This window comes from Bufo gargarizans, unplaced genomic scaffold (genome assembly GCF_014858855.1).
Source record: "Bufo gargarizans isolate SCDJY-AF-19 unplaced genomic scaffold, ASM1485885v1 fragScaff_scaffold_437_pilon, whole genome shotgun sequence".
NCBI lineage: Eukaryota > Metazoa > Chordata > Amphibia > Anura > Bufonidae > Bufo > Bufo gargarizans.
Genome location: NW_025334116.1, coordinates 433,899 through 457,746, shown reverse-complemented (window position 1 = coordinate 457,746; position 23,848 = coordinate 433,899). Strand labels below are relative to the sequence as shown.

The 23,848-nt window shown below is 41.3% G+C and overlaps 1 protein-coding gene across 2 annotated transcripts in view; it reads left to right on the top strand.

The window, feature by feature from the left end:
- Positions 1-3,142: 3,142 nt before the first annotated feature.
- The window catches only part of BCL6 (BCL6 transcription repressor), a 71,409-nt gene continuing 50,703 nt past the window's right edge, over positions 3,143-23,848 (top strand). For both annotated transcript variants that reach the window (XM_044273170.1, XM_044273167.1), the window contains exons 1-2: positions 3,143-3,274; positions 3,449-3,571. The gene's annotated coding sequence lies outside the window, so the exon portion shown is untranslated. The remainder of the gene's footprint in view (positions 3,275-3,448; positions 3,572-23,848) is intronic.

Sequence of the window (23,848 nt, the reverse complement as noted above, 5' to 3'; positions counted from 1 at the left end):
GCGATTCGATTAATGCACATATTTAATTGCCGATTTTTGGCATAAGATAGACTATATTAAATAATGAAGAATATTCTAATTCAGTTCTAAGATATTTTAGCCTTCTCACATTGGCCCACAAGTAATGGTCTATTACCGGCCTGTTTTTTGCTTGTGGGCCAATGTGAGAAGGCTAAAATATCTTAGTCAGTACTGAATTAGAATATTCTTCATTATTTAATATAATTTATCTTATGCCAAAAATCAGCAATTAAATATGCTCATTAATCAAATCGCTTTAGGGCGTTAAGAAACTTTCCTATTGGGTTGGCTCGGTAGAATTGTCGAATATGTAGAATATAGCGCTATATCTACATAGCTACATTACATTTGTGGACACACAAACTGCTGTTTGCAGGGCTTTTGCAGCTATGGATAAAATGGTTTATGTTGCTCTGAAACAAACTCTGGGGTACCAGTACAGCCATTTTGTGATAACCATACACTTATTTCTTGATGGAACTATGTGAGGACTTATATTTTTTTTTTGCTCTTTTTGGAAGCTGAGTTGCCATTATTATTGTTGCAATCTTGGGGTGCATACCACTTTTTGATAGAATGTTATTTAGTTTTTTGGGGGCAGCAGAATGAGGATATGGCATTGTTTTTTTAGTTTTGTTTTTACGGCATTCACCAGGCTGGAGAAATGACATGTTAACTTTTTTGCACTGGACATTATTAGAATTACCAAAATTGTATACAGTATTTTTTGCTCTATGGTGCACTTTTTTCCTCCAAAAGAGCGTGCCGGATCTCCTGAGTGGCTGAGCTGTCAGAAGCAGTCAAGGCAAGTTGTGTTATTTATTTTGTGCCTGACCTGAGGTCTAATGAAGATTGAGGTTATGATTTGGGGGTCTAATCTGAAGTCTGATGAAGATTGGGGGTCTGATCTAAGGTGTGATGAAGATTGGATGTCTGATCTATAGAGCAAAAAATATGGTAGTTTTTTAAGTTTTACTACTTTTACACAATAGAATTAGTATTTTTGAAAAAAAATCATGCTTTTTGTTAACATTCTAGACACCAAGCTTAGCAATAAATATACCTTTGGAGCAAGTTTTATGGCTGGACCAATTTCTGTGAATTATACTATAGGTTATCTATAACAGCTATAGTTGTGTTCAAAATAATAGCAGTGTGTTTAAAAAAAGTGAATAAAGCTCAAAATCCTTCGAATAGCTTTTTTGTCCATAAACACAAATGCATTGGGAATACTACACATTCTATTCCAAATCAAAACATGAGGAAAAATAAATCAAATTTGTGTTGTTCCTTTAAAAAAATGAAGAAAAGTGAATATTAGACTGTTCAAAAAACATTCACTATATAAACTGAAAAATGTTTGAAGATTTTGCTTTCCTTTGAATCACTTAACTAATATTTAGCTGTATAACCGATGTTTGTGAGAACTGCTTTTACATCTGTGTTGCATGGAGTCAACCAACTTCTGGCCCCTGTGAACAGGTATTCCAGCCCAGGATGATTGGACTACATTCCACAGTTCTTGTCTATTTCTTGGTTTTGCCTCAGGAACTGCATTTTTGATGTCACCCCACAAGTTTTCTATTGGATTAATATCGGGGGATTGGGCTAACCACTCCATAACGTCAATCTTGTTGGTCTGGAACCAAGATGATGCACGTTTACTGGTGTGGTTGGGGTCATTGTCTTGTTGGAACACCCATTTCAAGGGCATTTCCTCATCAGGATAAGGCAGCATGACCTCTTCAAGTATTCTGATGTATTCAAACTGATTCATGATCCCTGGTATGCGATAAATAGGCCCAACACCGTAGTATGAGAAACATCTCCATATCATGATGCTTGTGCTTTTTTTCCTGCAGCTTGAGAATGGGTAACTTACAACCTGCAAAATAGGACAAAAACAGTCACAAAGAGAATTTATTTCCGATGCATTACAAATGGTTTTTAATAGGGAATATCTTAAAGTCACTCAACTTTCAACATACATCTGCATAAATTAATAGTACAGGTGAATATAATAAACTGTGTAACAAATTTTATCAGAGAAGAATGCCTCTTTTTCCATCTAGCTACTCATTCTTTCCAACCCCTGCCCTCTCCATAAGGCCCCCATTATACATTCGTCTATTATTAGCTAAACCTTTTTGGCTGGGCTGGCTGGGTCTAATGTGTATGAGGAGAGCCCAACTCTTCCTAAACATCATCAGACAATAGAGAATCCAGTGAGGTGCATTGAATTTCAACGCCTGATCCTTTCATTCTCCTGGGAGTTAAGCCACTGCAGCCATTTTCTCTACTCTTCCCATTGAAAACAAATACACGCTGAATTTAAGCATGTACTGTATTTGTATGGGGGAGTTGGGAAAGATAGCTCTTGAAGGTGTATGGGTTACATACTTACCGGTAAATGTATATTAGAAAAAGAAAAAAACGAGATCTTGGCACTCTTTACAAAACATCACGCATACATTCGCCACTTTTTGACTGCCTGTGAATCCTAAAAACGAAGGGGTACCTTCAGAGTTTTTTGCTGCCATTTACCAGTTGTGGAGGGACCTACAGCATGACCAGACTCCCAGGATTGGTGGTGGACATCCGAGCCACCTGACCCCAACCAATCAGATTGTGATGTCATATCCTAGTGATATACCATCAATTTTGTGATGGAATAAACCTTTTTCAGGTGCATTGACACAAAGGTGAAAAACATCTGTATGACTGCCATTTTTTCAACTGTCATCACATGACCATTTTCAGAACCATCATAGTCTATTGTATATTCACATAGCCGTTTTTTTAACTGCCCCAGTCTGTTTTAATGGACAGCCAGCCCCCGTACAATGCAAGGGGGCCATTTTTAATGACCATTTTTCAGAAAGGCATCCATGAAAAAATGTGCAAGTAGCCTTATTGTATAAAAACTGTTAGCCCTAGGATGACATATCTGAAATGAACAGGACAGGTGGTCTCATTTTGTTTGAGTCAAATCCTGGATAAGTACACTACTGTACTTTGCTTTTTAGAAACTTTGCTTCCTGGGAAGAGAAAAAGGTTGCTTGCCAACAGAACAATTATACACCTTGGAAAGAATCCACAAATACGAAGAGGTGCCGCCCTAAATACCAGTCTCCCAAGGTATTAGTAATGGGTGACGCTCTTGGGTGGCAAACATCGAATATATAGATGAAATCTTCATTTTCATGCCTTGATGACTCAACAAAGGACGGCACATCATAAATGATCAATGCAGGTTTGTTAAAGAACGTCTCCTACTTATCTAAGCATTCACTTAGAGTTGCTTGTTCTGTGCTCTACCTTTAGCCGACATGATAGACGAGATCAAACTTCCTGGAACTTTATAGCACTCTTAACAGTAAACAGTATACAAATCAGAAATTGAGTTTGTAAGATGGTTGTTTTACAGTTACAGAGAAAAATGTTGGTGTAACCAAGGCTGTAAAACTGTGCTGAGGAAGAGCTAAGAAAGACATGAAACAATGTACTGGCTCTTTTATTGAAGATGGCGATGCCTCTGTCGATCTACTCGGTAAGTAGTCGTATATTTCTCCCCTTTCGATCCTTACAGACAGATATTGAAAGAACAGATTATTTACATGTGCACTCGGATTCCTAGTCAAACCTTGTTTTATTACATGCTTTGCTAGTTGTTGTGTCAATGATTTCTTTTTTACTGTAGTAAGTAGTAGTAGCAATGCACATACACATTAAAAAAACTTACCGCAGCATTTATGTGCAGATTTTCTACTTTTATGGGTTGGTTGTAGATGAGTCAGAACAGTATTAGTTTTACCCTATTCATGCACTTCTGTAATCCTGTTCAGCATATGCAAATACAGTAAATCCATTTTTGGCACCAAATGGTGCTTTCTCTAACAAAGGATTTTATTTAACTCTCAGAGTACTTGAGTACTTGAGCAATACATATTTCCAACTGTGATTGTAGTTAATCCAATCTCAACCCCCAAGTCCAGACTGGAGGACTTGGGGGTTGTAAATTGGTGAGTTGTTTGAAGGGGTCTTCACAATGGCGAAGTGCTTTAGGTATCATTTACCTGCATATGATATGAGAAGAGAAAATGTTCATTGGATGTCTCTTTCCTTAAGAAAATAATATAAGGTGAAAAAATATTGAACGTTTGGGTCATTCACAGTTTAGGGCCGCTATTTTTTTTACTTAGGGTTAGTTAAAGGGGTTTTCTGGGATTATTTAACTAATGACCTCTGGATAGGTTATCAATATCTTATTAGGGGGGATCCGACACCTGGGACTCCCACTGATCAGTACTACCACCAAGGCCTTCTCCGGCTTTGCCTAGGCCATGTGACGTTACGTTCATCGGTCACATGGCCTATGCACAAGTCAGCCTCATTGAAGTGAATTGGGCTGATCTGTGATACCAAGCAAAGCCGCTATACAATGTTCAGTCCTGTGTTTGGTGAGCCGAGAGAAGGCTGCGGGCTACTGCAAGAGCCAGTGGCTTCTCAAATAGCTGATCGGCAGGGGTCCCGGGTGTTGGACCCCAACCAATCTGATACTAAAAAATCCTGGAAAACCCTTTGTCCACTTTTGTAATATTTATGACCTATCCTCAGGATAAGTCATCAATATCAGATCGGCAGAGGACCGACTGTCAGTACTGCTGATCAGCTGGTTGAATAGAACATAGTGGTCATACGAGTGCTGTGTTCTCTTCACTGCTTACCTACTCGCCGTCGACACTGCGGCGAGCAGTGTAATAACTCCCCTGTCCCCATTCACTTCTATGGGTCAGTTCCGTCCTATTCAATTCAATAGTAAGAAGTAGTAATGAGCGGTAGGGGCTATATTCTAATTCGCGATATTTGACAAATATTTTGTAGAATATTTGTCATATATTCGCGAATATTCAAAAAAAAACTAATATATAGCAATATACTGAATATATAACCATGTTATAACGGAAAGCTATAACCGAATCCAGAACCCAGATGTTAACCCACCCTTACCCTTTTGCTAGTCAGTGTAAGGCTACTTGCATTTTGCCTGATCTGGTAGGAATTAGTAAAAACGCTTCCGTTACTGATAATAAAACCATCTGCATCTGTTATGAACGGATCCGGTTGTATTTAATTTAACATAGTAAGGACATTGAAAGTCAATGGGGGACGGATCTGTTTTCTATTGTGTCAGATAAAATGGATCCGTCCCTATTGACTTGCATTGTGGGTCATGCCCGATCCGTTTCACCCCACATCCCATGACAGAAAGAAAAGCGCAGCTTGCTGCAGTTTGCTTTCCGGTATGGAAACACAACCAAATGGAACGGAATGCATTTTGGTGTACTCCGTTCTGTTCAGTTACGTTTTGTTCCCATTGACAATGAATGGGGACAAAACTGAAGCGTTTTCTCCGGTATTGAGATCCTATGACGGATATCAATACCAAAAAGAGAAATGCTAGTGTAAATGTAGCCTAAGTGTCATCTGCAATGACCCTTCCAGTATAGGCCACAGTAACCACCCTTATTGGGGTATTCATTCATCATCCGCAGTGTCCACCTCAGGTGTTCAATATACTGTTCCACAGACACTGCCTCTTGTTGCCGCCTCCATGCACCAGCTTTGTCATTCTGCTGTAGCCTTGTGTACCCTGTTAGGACATATATCAGTGGCCGCATGGGCTTAGGAAGCTTGTCACAACTGTGTGCCTGGGGTAAGATCTGGCTGTCATTGCTTTATACAGAACCAGAGAAGGGACATCAGTGCGCGGCTCATGTCGGGGGAGGGGATGTCAGTTCATCATTCAGGTTGGGGTTGGGGCCATCAGTTCACTACTCGAGTCAGTGATTGGGACAGTGGTAGGACTATTAGTGCACTGCTTATAGCAGGGCCACAATCGGTGCACCACCACAGTAGTGAGGGTTCATGAGCTGGTGGCGCATGTTTGTTATGAATGAAGGTCCACCTCCTGGTTCGGGGCCCAATCTGAGCATGTAAGACACCAGTATTATAAATGACACATGGTAGGTAGGGGGTGCTGTTAAGGATTTTGCATTGGGGCCCAGGAACTTCATGTTATATGCCTCAGAATTTAAGGTTGGTAAAACAAAGGATTTATAAAGTGCATTTTATGATTGCACTGTTAAGATTACTGTCTATCTACTGTAATGTATAGATAAACTGTAAAACAATGTTGAAAGGTGATCATAGACCTAACAAGCTTTAGTTACCTGTTCAACGCTTAACCAATTAAATTTTTTCAGGACGCCTTCACACAGGACAGATTCTGTTGACTGAAAATCAGTTCCAGTCAAGTAAATGAAGTCACTGGCACCAAAACCACCACAGTCAAGTGTTCATGCTAGCTTTTCTTACAGATTAGTTTAGAAAAGTACAGAACAGTACCATACATATTTATTATGCTGTGTATAACGTACAATACATATGTGTATAAGGTCCTCACTATTGCTTACAGAATGATATCTGAAAACCGATTGACATTACTCACATTTCCTTATGCAAGTGAGAATTTATCAGCAACATTTATTTATTTTAACCATATTGATAGATCATTCCTGGCAGCACATTCATTGCATCTAGGAACATTGCATTTCCAGGAACATGAGTGTGTCATTATCCAATCCGCTTTCATGTGTAAAAATTTCCCAACCTGGCTAGTTGCTATTAATAATGTAGATCATGGATAAGGAAGGGATGAATATGTCAAATTTGCATTGTGGATTGCAGAAGTATTTGGTTTACATAAAATATAATCCACACATCATTTAATTGGACTATGCAATAAAATGAGTTTCAAGTGGGTGCCCAGGAGTAGAATATTAATGGAAAATGGAAAAGTATTGCATACTATTAAACTACTTATTCTATACCTATTATATGTAGCCATGATAGACTATAAGGAACTGAATGTGTGTGGGACTGTTGTATATGATTGGTCTAAGGCAGTGATGGCTAACCTTGGCACTCCAGCTGTGGTGAAACTACGACTCCCAGCATGCTTAATTTATTTCTACAGAGTTCTGAGAGCAGCCAAGCAAGGGGGACATCTTGGGAGTTGTAGTTTTACCACAGCTAGAGTGCCAAGGTTAGCCATCACTGATCTAAGGGCTTGCTGCTTATTTCACCCATTTTGTGATCTGGTTCGCAGAACAGGCACACCAAAATTGGGACTGATCACCATTATACACCTACTTGACAACTTATTTTTCTCGGGACTGTGCCATCAACCAGAGTGAGACTTGAGATGAGGTTTACCTTAAATATGACCCAGTTATGGGATTGAGAAACCTACACAAACAAGAATGTGTTTCACAACAAACACTAAATTATATGACTCATTCAAGATCATTACAACTAAAGCCAAAAACTCAAGTCCTCATTATACGCTTGTATCTTCAGAATTTCTCAACAATGTTAAGATTGGATTCACATATAGCACAGAAGTTAGCTGCATTTTTAGTTTTTTGAGCATTTGTCAGTGGAAAAAATACAATACCCAGCCAGATATTTTATGCTAGTAGTTAGAATATTGTGCAAAAGTTCATTTATTTCAGTAATGCAACTTAAAAGGAATTGCATTGATGCAGCTTAAAATGAGAATATTGTGAAAAGGTTGAATATTCTAGGCTCAAAGTGTCACACTGTAGTCAGCTAATTAATCCATACCCCCTGAGCAAAGGGTACCTCAAAATTGTGAGTTTGGGGTTTCATAAGCGGTAAGCCATAATCATCCAAATTAATGCAAATAAAGGCTTGAAATATCCCGCTTTGCATGTAATGAGTCTATCTCATATATTAGTTTCACCTTTTAAGTTGCATTACTGAAATAAATGAACTTTGCACGATATTCTATTTTTTCGACTTTCACCTGTATATACATTAGAGCTGGTATGTATACTAAGAATGGCTTAACATAGCCTTACTATAAAGTCAATTGGCACAAAATTTGCCAAAATTATTATGAGGGAAAACCTCATAATAACGTTGCCGTATCTCACAGTAGTCCGTGCTCCAGAAATTTAAGTATATGCCAGAAATTGAGTGTAGATTTGAACAATGATTTACACCTGATTCTAGTATAAATGATAGTAAATCTGTCTGGAGGCTGGAGGACACTCCCCCTCTTACTAATCCCCCCCAAGGTGGCAAGAAAGTTTACAAATTATGGCAAAAAAAAATTACACCACAACTGTAGCATAAACCATAGGCTAATCTCTGACAAAATGCTATGAAAAGTTCTCAGGGATCATTTTGACAACTTTTTATTTGCCAATGGCATCTTTCCCAAACAATTCACATACGGTAGGTAACCGACATTAAAACGTAACATTTAATGTATAAATTGCTAAAGGTATGAGCCCAAAATTAAGAATATCAATAACATACAAACAAATATTCAGCCTTTCCACAAAAGATGTAACCTAGTCAACCAGGTATACATGGGAAAATGCCGACTAACATATCAAGATATAAGATGTGTTGCAAGAATACATCAAGAGAGCATATTAGGATAGAGAGCAAGGGGTATATTAGGATAGAAAAGTGGTATCAGAGAGACAAAGCTACTGAGTCTATGATCCTATATCTCCCTACACGAATATCCTCAAACCCCTCTCACTCAATGTCCCTATCTCTCCCTGCTCCAGACAGGAACGTGACTGCCCAGCTTCGTCAAGATATATCAGAAAATGGAAAGGAGGAAAATATAAACAGTTGTAACAAAGATGTCCCAATGCGTTTCCTTGGCCTGCGCCAAATCATCAGGGGACCAATATACCAAATAATGTTACAAGGTTGAAATCAATGATATTATAATCGATATAAAGCGGTGATCAATCGCTTGGGAAGATTACTTAGCTGTACGATAAGTTCCAAAATGTAGGTCAGCCGTGGAGCTTCAGCACAGGCTACTGCCACACACAGAAGGCCATTTCATGGATTGCCATACACAGGACCTGTGCTGAAGCTCTACGGCTAACCTACACTTTGGAACTTATCATACAGCTAAGTAGTCTTGCCAAGCGATTGATCACCGTTTTATATAGATCATAATATCATTTATTTCAACCTTGTAACATTATTTGGTATATTGGTCCCCTGATGATTTTTATCCTAATATACCCGGGTGCTCTCTTGTATTCTTGTAACACATCTTATATCTTGATATGCTTATTACAGTCAGCATTTTCCCATGTATACCTGGTTAACTGTAGGTTACATCTTTTGTGGGAAGGCTGAATATTTGTTTGCATGTTATTAATATTCTTAATTTTGGGCTCATACTTTTAGCAATTTATACATTAAATGTTAAGTTTTAATGTCGGTTACCTACCCTATGTGAATTGTTTTGTTAAGTTTGGTCACCAATGTGATTATAAGGGTTAGACTATAGCAATTTAGTCGTGTGATACTTTATTTTTTTGCCAATGGCATCTTTCTCCATAGAATATGCTTAAGGGCCAGTTCACATGGTGGCATTTGCTGTCAGAATTACACCAAACACTACACCAAAATTTCAGCAGCGGACGAGCAGTGTCAGCCTCCCATTGTTTGGGAGGCAGTGATGCAGTTCATTGGGAGGCAGTTATGCAGTTCAATGGGAGGCAGTGATGCAGTTTAGTGGTGGACGAACATCGGCAGAGTTCGCGAACCGCAAGTTCGCGGCGGGCCCCATTTACTTTAATGGCAGGCGAACCTGAAAAACCTTCAGGTCATATTTGCAGCCACCAAATACTTACTAGAAGTGCACAAATAGTCCCACAACATGGACAGTGATATACCAGAGGGGGATTAAAGGCAAAAATTCCCACAAAAATATGAATATTAATCAGGGGCCATTTTTTGGCGTCTTAAAGGGAAACTCTTAAAAATGTGCCCTGCTGGAGCCTAGAAAATTATTTCCTATCGGTTTGATGTATACAAATGTGCAGCACTCCACGTTTTTGTATCCTGCAGAGTCCATTAAAAAAATGCATATGTTAACGTAATTTTTTTTTCTACCATGGAACTGTATGGTGAACGGACGCCACTGTGCGGCTTCAGCCTGAGGCATCTGTTAACACATACATTTTTGGTATGCACTTAATGGATGGCAAATATAGGATGTGAACCCAGCCCTAGTGTCAGAATAAGCACCAGTACACAGCGTAGCAGCGTGGTGAAGAGGGAAGGCCGCCATGTACTGACTAAGCGCTACCTGGTCCTCGTGGTCAGGGATGAGGACTGTTTCCCAAGGATCATTTTTCTACTGGGAAATACAGGGCACAGTATAATACACTAGAATCTATATACTATAAAGATATAAAAAATTAGGCATTCACCTGACATAAAAGGCCTTTTATGTCGCAGTATATACATAAGGCAAGGACCATACTTTGTTCTGGGTGGTGAAGAATATGTGTCAGTAAATTCAATTACACGTGGTCATCATAGGTGTTGAATTCCTCTGATATCAATGCCTCATTCATTTTTAAATGAGCTAGGCGAGTGCGCTTATCGGTCATGATCCCCCCTGCTGCGCTGAACGTCCTTTCGGACAGGACACTCGACGAGGGGCAAGCCAAGAGTTCCATGGCAAATTGTGCCAGCTCTGGCCAAAGGTCAAGCCTGCACAACCAGTAGTCAAGGGGTTCCTCTCGTCTCAGAGCGTACACATCGGTCGTTAACCCGATGTAGTCGTATACCTGTCCGTCTAGGCCAGTGATGGCAAACCATTGAGAGGCCGAGTGCCCAAACTGCAACCCAAAACCCACTTATTTATCGCAAAAAGTGCCAACCTGGCAATTTACCCTGAATACTACAGTCCAGTATAGTATATCCTCCATGTACTTGATCATTTAGCTATAATAGCCTGCCTACATTCAGTGCGCTGCCTGTCGTGTTCATAGCGCGCCCCGCACTGATGAATTGCAGGAAAAGTCTAAGGCATATTGGTACACCATAGACTTTTTTCAAGGTGCGAGTGCCCACAGAGAGGGCTCTGAGTGCCGCCTCTGGAACCCGTGCCATAGGTTTGCCACCACTGTTCTAGGCATTCCCTGAAGCTGGATCCGGAGGGCAGCTGTCGATGGGTTGGCTGCAATGATCTCATATCCAAAGTGACCAACACATCTTCAAACCGCTCTCATTTTGCAGGCGCAGTAGAATTGGGACCCACACCCGTTTCGCTGTGGGTGGAAATTCCTCTGCCAGTGCCCGCAACAGCAGAATGCAGCATCTCTCTCAGCAAGGCCTGGAAATGCTGCATTCTGACAGCCCTCTGTGATGCTGGTAACATGTCTTCCATTTTGTGTTTGTACCGGGGGTCTAAGTACATTGCCACCCAGTACAGGTGCTTGACCTTTATGCTTTTTATACGGGGGTCCCTCTTCAAACACTGGAGCATGAAGGCCCCCATTTGCACTAGATTGGAAGTGGTGTAGCGCCCTGGCTCCTGCTTATCGCCCATGAGAATGTCGTCCTCGGTCTCCTCCCCGCAGCTATGGACAACACCAGGAATCCCCAAAAATTTTAAAGCCTGCTTTTCTTGCTCCTCCTCCTCCTCCCCGCAGCCACCATCCTCCTCTGACTCCTCTTCAGACTCCTGCTGACTTGTCTCTGAAGGAGTAGCCCCCCTGGGAATTCATTCAGCATTGCGACTTCCTCATCTTCCAGCTCCTGCTCATTGATGGCTTGATCAATGACACAACGCAATGCACAACCCAGAAAGAAGGAGTCAGGTACAATGTCACTGATGGCGCCCTGGCTGCGACTGGCCAGTTTGGTGATCTCATCAAATGGCCGCAGAAGTCTGCTTGCATCGAGCATGAGCAGCCACTGGCGAGGTAAAAAGAAACCAAGCTCTCCAGAACCTGTCCTGCCGCAGAGTTCATACAGGTAGTCGTTAACAGCACATTTCTGCTGGAGCAGCCTATCAAGCATATACAAGGTGGAGTTCCAGCGCGTCTGGCAGTCACAAATTAGCCGTTTAATGGGCAAGTGGTGTCGCTGCTGAACATCAGCAAGGCGAGCCATGGCCTTGTAAGATCTTCTAAAATAACCCTCCTTGGGCTGATCTGGGTACTGTCATCAGACCGCTGGGTGGCGGCCGTTGCTACCACCTCTCCCTCTTCCGATGCCAAGAATGGCTGTGCATCAGTAAGGTCTGGGGATGGATGGGAAAATAGTTCATCTGACTCAAGGGGCTATGGTGGTGGTGGTGTTTTTGGGGGTGCACATAGCAGAGAATAAAGAGGGTGCAGATACAGAGGATAAGGAGGATGCAGAAGCGGAAGGCTGAGTGAGCCACGCAACCAACTCTGATGCGTCCTTAGACATAATCACACACACCTTCTCCAACTTCCCACTTAGGCTCCGGCCTGGTGCACCTGCCTGACCCTTACCACCCCTGCGGAATGGCCTGCCTCTTCCTCTGCCTGTCATTTTCAAAATTACCCTGTGCCAAAGTCCCTAGAGAAGAGCAGTATTTGTGGAAGCAGGTATATTGAAGGCCTTAATCAGTATTTTGTGGAAGCAGGTATATAGAACCCCTTATTCATTTTTTTTTGTAGAAGCAGTTATATCGCACCCTTCGATCAGTATTTTGTGGAAACAGGTATATAGAACCATATTAAACCACCAGCAGTACTTTATTGGAGCCTGTAGTATGATTATAAAGGTGTCTGTGTCTTTTCTGTGCAATGCAGCAAAAGTCTGTAAAAATACTTTTATTCAATGGGTCATGCTATGTAAACTATAGTCTTGAAGTCAAGGGTGCAGCGGCTTTCTCACCTAAAGTCAAGCGCGCCCCGTTCCCTTTACGTCCCCATAGCTTTTGATTGATAGGATGCCGGATTCCTTCACTGCTGTTTGCTTGAATGTAGTTTCGCGCATGCGCAGGCTCTCGTGTGTGAGTTCCTGAGCATTGAGCTTTTGAACAATACCTCATAGTGGAATGAAACAATGCGCAGACGTTGGTATTGCAGGGACACAGCGCAAGCACAAGACTACATTCAAGCATCCAGTAGTGAAGGAAACCCTATCATTAAAACGCTATGGGGAGGTAAAGGGGGTGGGGTGCGCTTGACTTCAGGCGAGAAACCCACTGCCCCCTTGATTTCAAGGCTATCGTTTACATAGTGTGGACTATTGAGTAGAAGTATTTTTTTAGACTTTTGCCGCATTGCACAGAAAAGACACAGAGATTTTTATAATCATGCTATAGGCTGCAATAAGATACTGCTGGCGGTTTAATATGCATTTTCTAGGTGACAGGTTCCCTTTAATCAATATTTGGTGGAAGAAGGTATATCGCACCCCTCAATCAGTATTTAGTGGAAGATATTAGACGGTCATTAGATATCAATTTTACTGCAGGCCAGTGGAGTACAGGCCCCAAAAATTATTCATTCAATGTAGAGAAAAGAACAAGATTTGTCTTCTTCTCATTATCTGTCGCTAGTAGAGGCCTAAGCATGGCCGGCAGGTTCCCCCAGAAGTATCTTGATGGATGAGCAGCCAATACCGCACTTGCATCAATCTTGACAGGATTCGGCTCCAGGTGTAGAGGAATTGTTTTTTTGGAATGCTTTCTCCATCGCAACACCACGTCGTTGAATAAACAGAAGACCTAAGAAAAAATGTAAATGTTATTATTACATTTATTAAACATTTTATTATGAAATGTATTCCATATATATTATAAAATTTGGTGTCTCCATGACCAATCTTCAGCGTGGGGGTCCCACACGGGTTCTACACACTTTCAAAATAAAGTGGGGCCAATAGATGACGGATGATCGGGACGCTCCATGATCTTCCCAGGAGCTGCTTTTGGGAGCCGCGGTTCATTTCTGAGACACCTATGTGGGAATCCGAAGACCATCTCCATCTCCATCTCCGTGCACCACAGAATGTCCTCCTCCTGTGTTAGGAAAAATGTAAGAGACTGGGTCCTGGTTGGTTTGAATCGTGATTAAATTTGAAACTCTTCCGGGTGCCAAGCGATCTTGAAGCTTTGTCTTCTTCTCATTGTCTGTCGCTGGTAGAGGCCTAAGCATGCCAGGCAGGTTCCCCCAGAAGAATCTTGCTGAATGAGCAGCCAATACCGCACTTGCATCAATCTTGACAGGATTCGGCTCCAGGTTGAGAGTATTTTTTTTTTTATGCTTTCTCCATCGCAACACCACGTCATTGAATAAACAGAAGACTGGACGATTCTCTCCTGTCTTACGCAACATTTAATTTTTATTATAAAATTTATAAAATATTTTAACACGATTTTATTAAACCAAAACTTGATTAAAATTATACGAAAGTATACTTAAATTTGCCAAAACTGGCCTAATAACTCAAGTATGAACTCTGTCTTATAGGTCGATGTTAGTGTAAAACAAAAGTGCACTCCTTTTACACCCTTGTCAGCTGATTCCACATAGATGTCTACAGAACCTGTTCTGTTACATGCTTATACAAGTAGAGCCCCCCTGACAGAATGGAGAGGATGTCAGCAGTAAGTTTGTGCTGACGTCACTGATTAATTTGCCCTTTATCTGAAGAACAGTAACCCACAAAAAACAGATCCTGCCTTCACCCGGTCAGCATTTGCTCAGTAATCCATCAGTATTGCTAATGCCAATAAAAACAGGAGTGGATCTAAAACAGAGATTACACGTGAATGGAATATTTGCATGTCTTCTGTGTTTTGTACCCACTCCTGCTTTTGTCTACCAAATCATAAGCCAATTCTGATGGGACCATACAGGCCTTACAGCTGCTACACAGACAGATCAGAAGGGTCAAATAAATGATGATTTCAGCCAGGCTGAAAGGCAAAATAGTGACCCAGTCATGAAGTGGGGAGGGTGTGAACAGCATGGGAAGTCCACAGAGTTTCCCTATGACATAGTGGTGAGGTGGAAGCAGCATGAGGAGACCACACAGTGGCCCAATGACAAAGTCTGGAGGTGGCAGCATCATCAGGAGGCCACAGAGTGGCACAATGACAGTGTGGAGATGGCAGCAGTATGAGGAGGCCACAGAGTGGCCCAATCACAGAGTATGTAGTTGGAAGCAGTATGTGGAGACCAGCGAGTAGCCAGGTTACATAGTGTGGAGATGGCAGTATCAGGAGGCCAGAGTGGCAAGGTGACATAGTGTGGACATGGCAGCAGCAGCATGATACAACAGAGTGGCACTGTGACATAGTGTGGACATGGAGGCACCAGGAGGCCACAGAGTGGCAAGGTGACATAGTGTGGACATGGCAGCATCAGTAGGCCACAGAGTGGCAATGTGACATAGTGTGGAGGTGGGTGGCAATACTAGTACTCACTGAAGATGGTGGCTGAAAGAAGGAGCACTTGGCATCAGATGTTTGGCATCAGGCGGGTAACAGCATCAGAAAAGTAGCTGAGGCAGGTAGCCAGAAGAAAATGGTCTCTTTTGTCAAAATGTTGGTGTGGCACTATCGATGATCTATGCATCAGGAATTGGTGTGTTGAAATCCTGGCTGATCCACGCCTGATTCATCTTGACGCAGTGTCCCACTATGTGCTATGTGTAGGCACTTTAAACTCTTGCTAATAATGCGATTCGTTACCACGAAGCGTGAGGAAATTCGCATTCATTCAGAAACAAATTCGACTTGGTCAGCTTTGATTTAACAGTTGCAATTAGTTGTTCCAATAGCGTTTGTCCTTCTGTATAGCTGCGATATCTCAGCAGAACCGCACACAAATGCTGCACAATACCAATGCACTATGCATAAAGTATATAACACCCCTGCTTCAATCATTTTTTGGGGGGCGCAATACCGCAAACAAATGCTGCACTACCTAAATGCACTATATACAGTACAGACCAAAAGTTTGGACACACCTTCTCATTCAAAGAGTTTTCTTTATTTTCATGACTATGAAAATTGTAGATTCACACTGAAGGCATCAAAACTATGAATAAACACATGTGGAATTATATACATAACAAAAAAGTGTGAAACAGCTGAAAATATGTCATATTCTAGGTTCTTCAAAGTAGCCACCTTTTTGCTTTGATTACTGCTTTGCACACTCTTGGCATTCTCTTGATGAGCTTCAAGAGGTAGTCACCTGAAATGGTCTTCCAACAATCTTGAAGCAGTTCCCAGAGATGCTTAGCACTTGTTGGCCCTTTTGCCTTCACTCTGCGGTCCAGCTCACCCCAAACCATCTCGATTGGGTTCAGGTCCGGTGACTGTGGAGGCCAGGTCATCTGGCTCAGCACCCCATCACTCTCCTTCATGGTCAAATAGCCCTTACACAGCTTGGAGGTGTGTTTGGGGTCATTGTCCTGTTGAAAAATAAATGATGGTCCAACTAAACGCAACCCGGATGGAATAGCATGCCGCTGCAAGATGCTGTGGTAGCCATGCTGGTTCAGTATGCCTTCAATTTTGAATAAATCCCCAACAGTGTCACCAGCAAAGCACCCCCACACCATCACACCTCCTCCTCTATGCTTCATGGTGGGAACCAGGAATGTAGAGTCCGTCTGTTCACCTTTTCTGCGTTGCACAAAGACACGGTGGTTGGAACCAAAGATCTCAAATTTGGACTCATCAGCACAGATTTCCACTGGTCTAATGTCCATTCCTTGTGTTCTTTAGCCCAAACAAGTCTCTTCTGCTTGTTGCCTGTCCTTAGCAGTGGTTTCCTTGCAGATATTCTACCATGAAGGCCTGATTCACACAGTCTCCTCTTAACAGTTGTTCTAGAGATGTGTCTGCTGCTAGAACTCTGTGTGGCATTGACCTTGTCTCTAATCTGAGCTGCTGTTAACCTGCGATTTCTGAGGCCGGTGACTCAGATAACCTTATCCTCCGCAGCAGAGGTGACTCTTGGTCTTCCTTTCCTGGGGCGGTCCGCATGTGAGCCAGTTTCTTTGTAGCGTTTGATGGTTTCTGTGACTGCACTTGCGGACACTTTCAAAGTTTTCCCAATTTTTCAGACTGACTGACCTTCATTTCTTAAAGTAATGATGGCCACTCGTTTTTCTTAGCTGCTTTTTTCTTGCCATAATACAAATTCTAACAGTCTATTCAGTAGGACTATCAGCTGTGTATCCACCTGACTTCTCCACAACGCAACTGATGGTCCCAACCCCATTTATAAGGCAAGAAATCCCACTTATTAAACCTGACAGGGCACACATGTGAAGTGAAAACCATTTCAGGTGACTACCTCTTGAAGCTCATCAAGAGAATGCCAAGAGTGTGCAAAGCAGTAATCAAAGCAAAAGGTGGCTACTTAGAACTTAGAATATGACATATTTTCAGTTGTTTCACACTTTTTTGTTATGTATATAATTCCACATCTGTTAATTCATAGTTTTGATGCCTTCAGTGTGAATCTACAATTTTCATAGTCATGAAAATAAAGAAAACTCTGAATGAGAAGGTGTGTCCAAACTTTTGGTCTGAACTGTAGATAGTATATGATTGGTATATAACACCCCGCTTCAATACATTTTTGGGGGGGCAACTGGTATATCACAACAGTAGAAATTATTTGTTCCAATAGTGTTTTTCACTCTGTGTCGATGCGGTAACACAGCAAAACCGCAAACAAATGCTGCACAACCTAAATGCACTATATGGAAAGTATATTATTGGTATATAACACCCCTGCCTCAATCAGTTTTTTGGGGGGGCAACTGGTAAATCACACCAGTAGAAATTAATAGTTCCTATAGCGTTTGGCACTCTGTGTAGTTGCAGTATCTCAGCAGAACCGCACACAACTGCTGCACAATACAATTGCACAATAATATAATTTCTATGTTAGAAAGTATTTTATAAGTATATTACACCCCTCAGTAAGTCACACCTATCGATAGCACACCTATACCAGTCCTTAAAAGTTCTTTTGTGGCCCTATTAGCTAGCAATTTGTGTCCCTAACAGCCTGTCCCTGCTCCACACAGCAACCCCTTCCTACACTGGCAAAACATTGAATGTAAAATGGCTGCCAGATCAGGTTTATTTATAAGGTAGGGGGTATGTCCATGTGCTGAAACGTCTCAATTGGCTGTCCTGTACCACCTGATGGATGTGTCATGGGTCAAAGTTCTTCACAATATAAAAGAATATGGCGGGCGCGAATATCGCCATATGTTCGCATGTTCGGCGAACAGGGAATGAGCAAAGTTTGCCGCAAAACGACAGCCGGACGAACCGCAGGGCCATCTCTATAGGTAAACCCATGTTGGTTATCACTTATAATATTATTTACAGTCACATACTCCTGTATATAGTCCTTCAAATATTTTTCCCACAACAGATGTTAAACTAACTGGTCTATAATTACCTCTCTATTTGGTTACACAGTTGAGCTTCTATCTCTTCTGTGATGTTAGGGGGTCTATAGATTACACCAAGTGTTATTTTTTCAGTGTTTATATTCCTTTGAACTTCCACCCATAAGGTTTCCACATCCTCACAATCGTCACCCACAATTGCCTCTTTCACACTTGTCTTCAGATCACTCCTCACATACAGGCACACGCCACCTCCTTTTCAATTGACCTGGTCTTTCCTATATAGTGTAAAACCCTCAATATTTACAGCCCAGTCATGCGGAGAGTCCAACCATGTCTCAACCACACCAACTACATCTATGTGTTCTTCTAGTACCATAGCCTCCTGCTCCCCCATTTTGCTAGCTAGACTTCTGGCATTTGTGAAAATACATTTTAAATTACTATTAGGCTACTTTTACACTGGCGTTTTGAATTCCGTTTGTGAGATCCGTTTCAGGGATCTCACAAACAGTTCAAAACTGATCAGTTCAGCCCCGATGCATTCTGAATGGATAAGGATGCGTTCAGAATGCATCAGTTTGGCTCCGTTCCGCCTCCATTCCGCTCTGGAGGCGGACACCAAAACGCTGCTTGCAGCGTTTTGGTGTCCGCCTGGCGTGCGGAGCCAAACGGATCCGTCCTGACTTACAATGTAAGTCAATGGGGATGGATCCGTTTTCACTGACACAATATGGTGCAGTTGAAAACGGATCTGTCCCCTATTGACTTTCAATGTAAGTCAGGATCCGTTTTGACTTAGACTTTTTTTTAAAAGAATAATGTAAACGGATCCGTTCTGATTGAATACAAGTGTTTGCATTATAGGTGCGGATCCGTCTGTGCAAATACCAGACGGATCCGTACCTAACGCTGGTGTGAAAGTAGCCTTACCTGTAAAGTGAATATCTGGGATTTTTGGGTTACCTTGGTTGGTGTTTGTACGTAACAGGTTCTTGTTACCAGCAGTTCAATTTTTCCTCGGTGTTTAGTTCTGCCCAGTCTTCTTCCAACTTTTCTCACTAATCCCAGCCCCCACTAAATCCCCACTGTCCCCTCCTATATCCCACTCTCCATCTACACTATCTTCTCCTTTCATTTACCTGCCCTTTCATAGCTGTAAAAACAAGCCAATAAAGCATTGTTGTGGTACTGATGATTGGGATGACAAAAATGATGCATGTTCATGGGTTTAATTAGAGCAGACATTTCTACAACAGCCCCAGTCATTTAAATGAGACTTGCAAAAATTTGCTAGAACTTTTCCTATGGAAAACCATTATCATGGCACCGTAGTGTTTGCAATTATTTCTATGCTGTGTTTTATTGTTATAGTGTCACAATATTCTTTTATCCTAGATGGGCCCTGATGTGTTAATGTCACATCCTCACTTATAAGCATTGCTCTATTCTGATGATTACACAATAAACATTGTCTTCATTTATGAGCTGTGTTCTATTGTATCACAATGATGTTTATCCTTCATCCTAGGCTATGTTTTACTGTGTTGATGTCATTATAGTGTTAAGGATTATTCTGGGACTCTTAGGTCAAACTGGCCTTCTGCACTGCTAAAGGATGTCATGATGGGCTCTCAGTGACCCCAACAACCCCATTTGAAGCTGACTTTAGACCCACTCACTTTTCTCTAGGGGTATATATCTTATTGGGTGATTCACAAGTCTTCAATTTGACTCGGTTGATGCTATGTCCTATATGCAGCTCCTGTCCTATATTGACTCAGGGGTATATACATGAGGGCAGGGGGTTGCGGGGTTAACTGTACCCTGTGTGCCTCCATGTAGAGTTTGTAGTGATACATGTGTGTGAGCATGATTAGGCACAAATGTGTACTACGTGTTCTGAAATAACAGTATTATTTGGGTACTATATGGTGATATTATTTAGGCATAGCATGAAATTTCTTTTCAGTCCTGTTGGTATTATTAATTGGGCAATACTTAAGTGTCTTTAGTTGCCACCAGAGATGACCAAAATTCTGTTATGAATTGTCCTGAAAATTCCGGGGTCTGCTAGGACTAATATACCCAACTCTTTTCAAGCTCTTTAATGCCTGTATAGGGGCAATAGCAGCGGCAGCAGCACAATATGGAGAATGATGGAAAAGGCAGGAGATGTAATGGAGAATGGTGGAAAAGGCAGGAGATGTAGTGCTGCGTAGGGGTAGAAGTACTGGCAGCACAGTATGAAATATAATGTAGAATGAAGGAGATGTAGTGCTGCGTAGGGGTAGTAGTAGTGGCAGCACAGTATGAAATATAATGTAGAATAAAGGAAATGTGGGGCTGTGTAGAGGCAGTAGTAGTAGCGGGAGTAGAACAATATGGAACATGATGGTTAAGGCAGGAGATGTGAGGTTGTGTAGGGATAGTGGCAGGTGAATTGTACAAAGTCCACTACAATATACAGTCCGTACCTGTAATGCACACCAATATGTCAGGCAGTACACTCTTTGCACTGGGGTTAATATTGTGAATGATTTGATGTGATTGTGAATTATGTGATGAAGATTATTGTGACTCACATTAATAATAAATTGAGTTGCATAGATTTAAATGCTGCTGGCAACTTTAAATATCATGGTTGCAGCCTGAGACAGTCTGTTTGTGACAGTATACTTTAAAGAGGTTTTCCAAGATTTTCCTATCCTCAGGATAGGTCATCCGTATCTGATCAGTGGGGGTCCGACCCCCGGGACCCCTGTCGATCAGCTGTTTGCTAACCAAGCACAGCTCTGTATATTGTAGAGCAACTGTGCTTGGTATCGTGCTCAGTCACCCTTAGCCTGGTTCTGTTCAAAATCTGGCTTTGGGGATAATTGGAGATGCTTAGTGCGAGGGAGAAGAGCCTATTCTTGTGTAAGCAATTCTGGTAAATCTATGTCTAGTATAGATCTGGCCTTAATAAATGAAAAATATATAAGTTATGTAAAATGGATGCAATATGAGGCCAGATCTCTCTCGGACCATGTACCTCTCTCCCTTGAGTTATGCATGGATCATGGGCGGGGTATGGTAAAACCCCCGTTTAGATTAAATCCTTATTGGTTGTTGGTAATGGACAATCATGAGTTAATACAACAGGAAATTGTGCGGTTTTGGGAGATTAATTATAAATTAGTGGATACCCAAGTACTATGGGAAGCCTTGTTAATAACATCTCTAATTTAAGACAAGGGTATAGTATTAAGGAGAAGACTTCAAAAGAAGCATTGATTTCCGCTATGAATGAATTTTCTAGAAATAAGATAGAAGAAAATAAAACGCCCATGCAGAATGCAAGTCAAGCATATACCGACTTTTTGCTTGATAAGACCCAGCAGAAGTTATTCTTTCTGGGTCAGAAATACTTCACTGAATCAGGTAGTCCGGGTAAACTACTGTCGAGGGTGATTTCCAATCAAGATAAAAAAAATCTGATAAGTTAATTCGCTTAATGGATGGTAGAATTGTTGCGGATCAAGATTGTATAAAGGGGACTTTTTGAAACATTTCTTAGATCTATATAAAGCAGATAGTAACATCACGGATGAAATGATGGACTCTTACCTGGACGCCATTTCTTTTCCAGTCTTTACAGACATTTAAAGGGAATCGCTCAAGGTAGATTTTTAGTAGAGGCTGCAATTAAATCATGTTCTGGTAACTCCTCCTCAGGGTCAGATGATTTTCCAAATGAATTTTACCGTAAATATAGGGAAGTCATCCTCCCTAATTTATTGAGGGTATTCATTGACTCATTGGAGGATGGGATTTTACGGTATCAATGAAAGAAGCTGTAATAATATTAATATTGAAGAAGGGTAAAGATCCCTTGGACTTGGGGTCATATAGACATATGTCCTTACTGAATACTGATGTAAAGTTTCTTTCAAGGATTCTGATTACAAGGCTTTCCAGGGTTATTACTTTGATTATTCACCCAGATCAGAACAGGTTTATTTCAAACAAGGGTACCCATTATAATCTCCATCAGTTACATGCAAATTTGCAGTCTAGCAGTGGGTGTCTCCTGCTCCATCCTGTCTTTGGATGCTGCTACGGCCTTTGACGGGTGGAGTGGAGATTCATCTGGAAGGTATTGGGTAGGATGGGTTTTGGACATAGATTTATAGACATGATCAAATTGCTGTACAGCTCACCGTCGGCGAGATTGAATATTAATGGGAGTTTGACAACGAGTTTTGCTTTGAATAGGGGTACTCACCAGGGCTGCCCTCTTTCCCCACTGTTATTTGATATTTATATTGAGCCCCTAGCCCTGGCCATTAGGCAGGACTCCAATATACAAGGGTTTGGAACAATGGAGGTGGAGGACCGCATTTCTTTATATGCAGATGATGTCTTAGTTTTTATGGAGCATACTAATACAACACTTCTAAGACTCATCCAAATGGTTAACTCTTTTGGTAAGTCTCAGGTTTAGATATCAACTGGTCAAAAACCACTCTTGTGCCATTGGATACTTTTTTATTCTCTGCTGAGGGAACTCGGAGTATGTTGAATGTTTCAGACTCTTTTCAATATTTGGGTATGACTGTGTCTCCCAAGATTGAGGTTTATCTTCAGCTTAATTTGATTCCATTATTAACTAAGCTGAGGTCTAAAATTGGGATATGGCTCCGACTTCCTTTATCTAGAGCTGATAGCGTCTCCCTGGTTAAAATTGTGATTTTGCCCCAACTCCTTTATATTCTTAGGAATTCACCAATTTGGATAGACGATACGTTTTTTAAGCTTATCGAGAGAATTTTTAATGATTTGTTGTGGGGAAGAAAGCTGGTAAGGCTTAGACTGGAATACTTATACAAGCTGATGGAAGAGGGAGGATTGAATCATCACTATTTCAAATGCTATTTTATAGCTAGCCAATTATGGCTTTATCGTGAATGGGAGAAGTGTATTGTGTACTACCTTGATGAGGAGATCCCCCTATAGCAACTTATTCACACTGTTGAAATCAGGGCAGTTGACTAATGTGCAACAGGAGTATAGAGAAGCTAAAAAGCTACTATCTAAGGCTTGGGATACTATTAGAAGATGGCAGGGAATAAAAGGATCTCTTCAGTGTACCCCCCTTTGGCATAATCTTCATTTTCAGACCTTAGTTAAATTAGCCGAGGACCAGTTTTGGCAAAAAAATAAAAATAAAATTATGTTGCACAAGTGGTGAAGAATGGAGAGATACTTCCATTATTGGTCTTAACCAGTGATGGCCAGTTCGCAGTGTTTGCCGCTCTGAAACACATGCGGTCACCGGGAGCAGGCAGTTTCGAGAATAGCCCGATGAAGGTGAACACTGCGAAATTAACACAAGGGGAGAATATGGATGGTTTGTCCTGGTTTAGATATTTTCAATTAGGTTCGGCACTTACTAGTATAAAGAACAAATCACTTTTGGAGATTGATACCTCTACTTTTTTAAATGATATGATATGGAATTTAGATCAGAAGTTAAAGGTTTCACATTTTT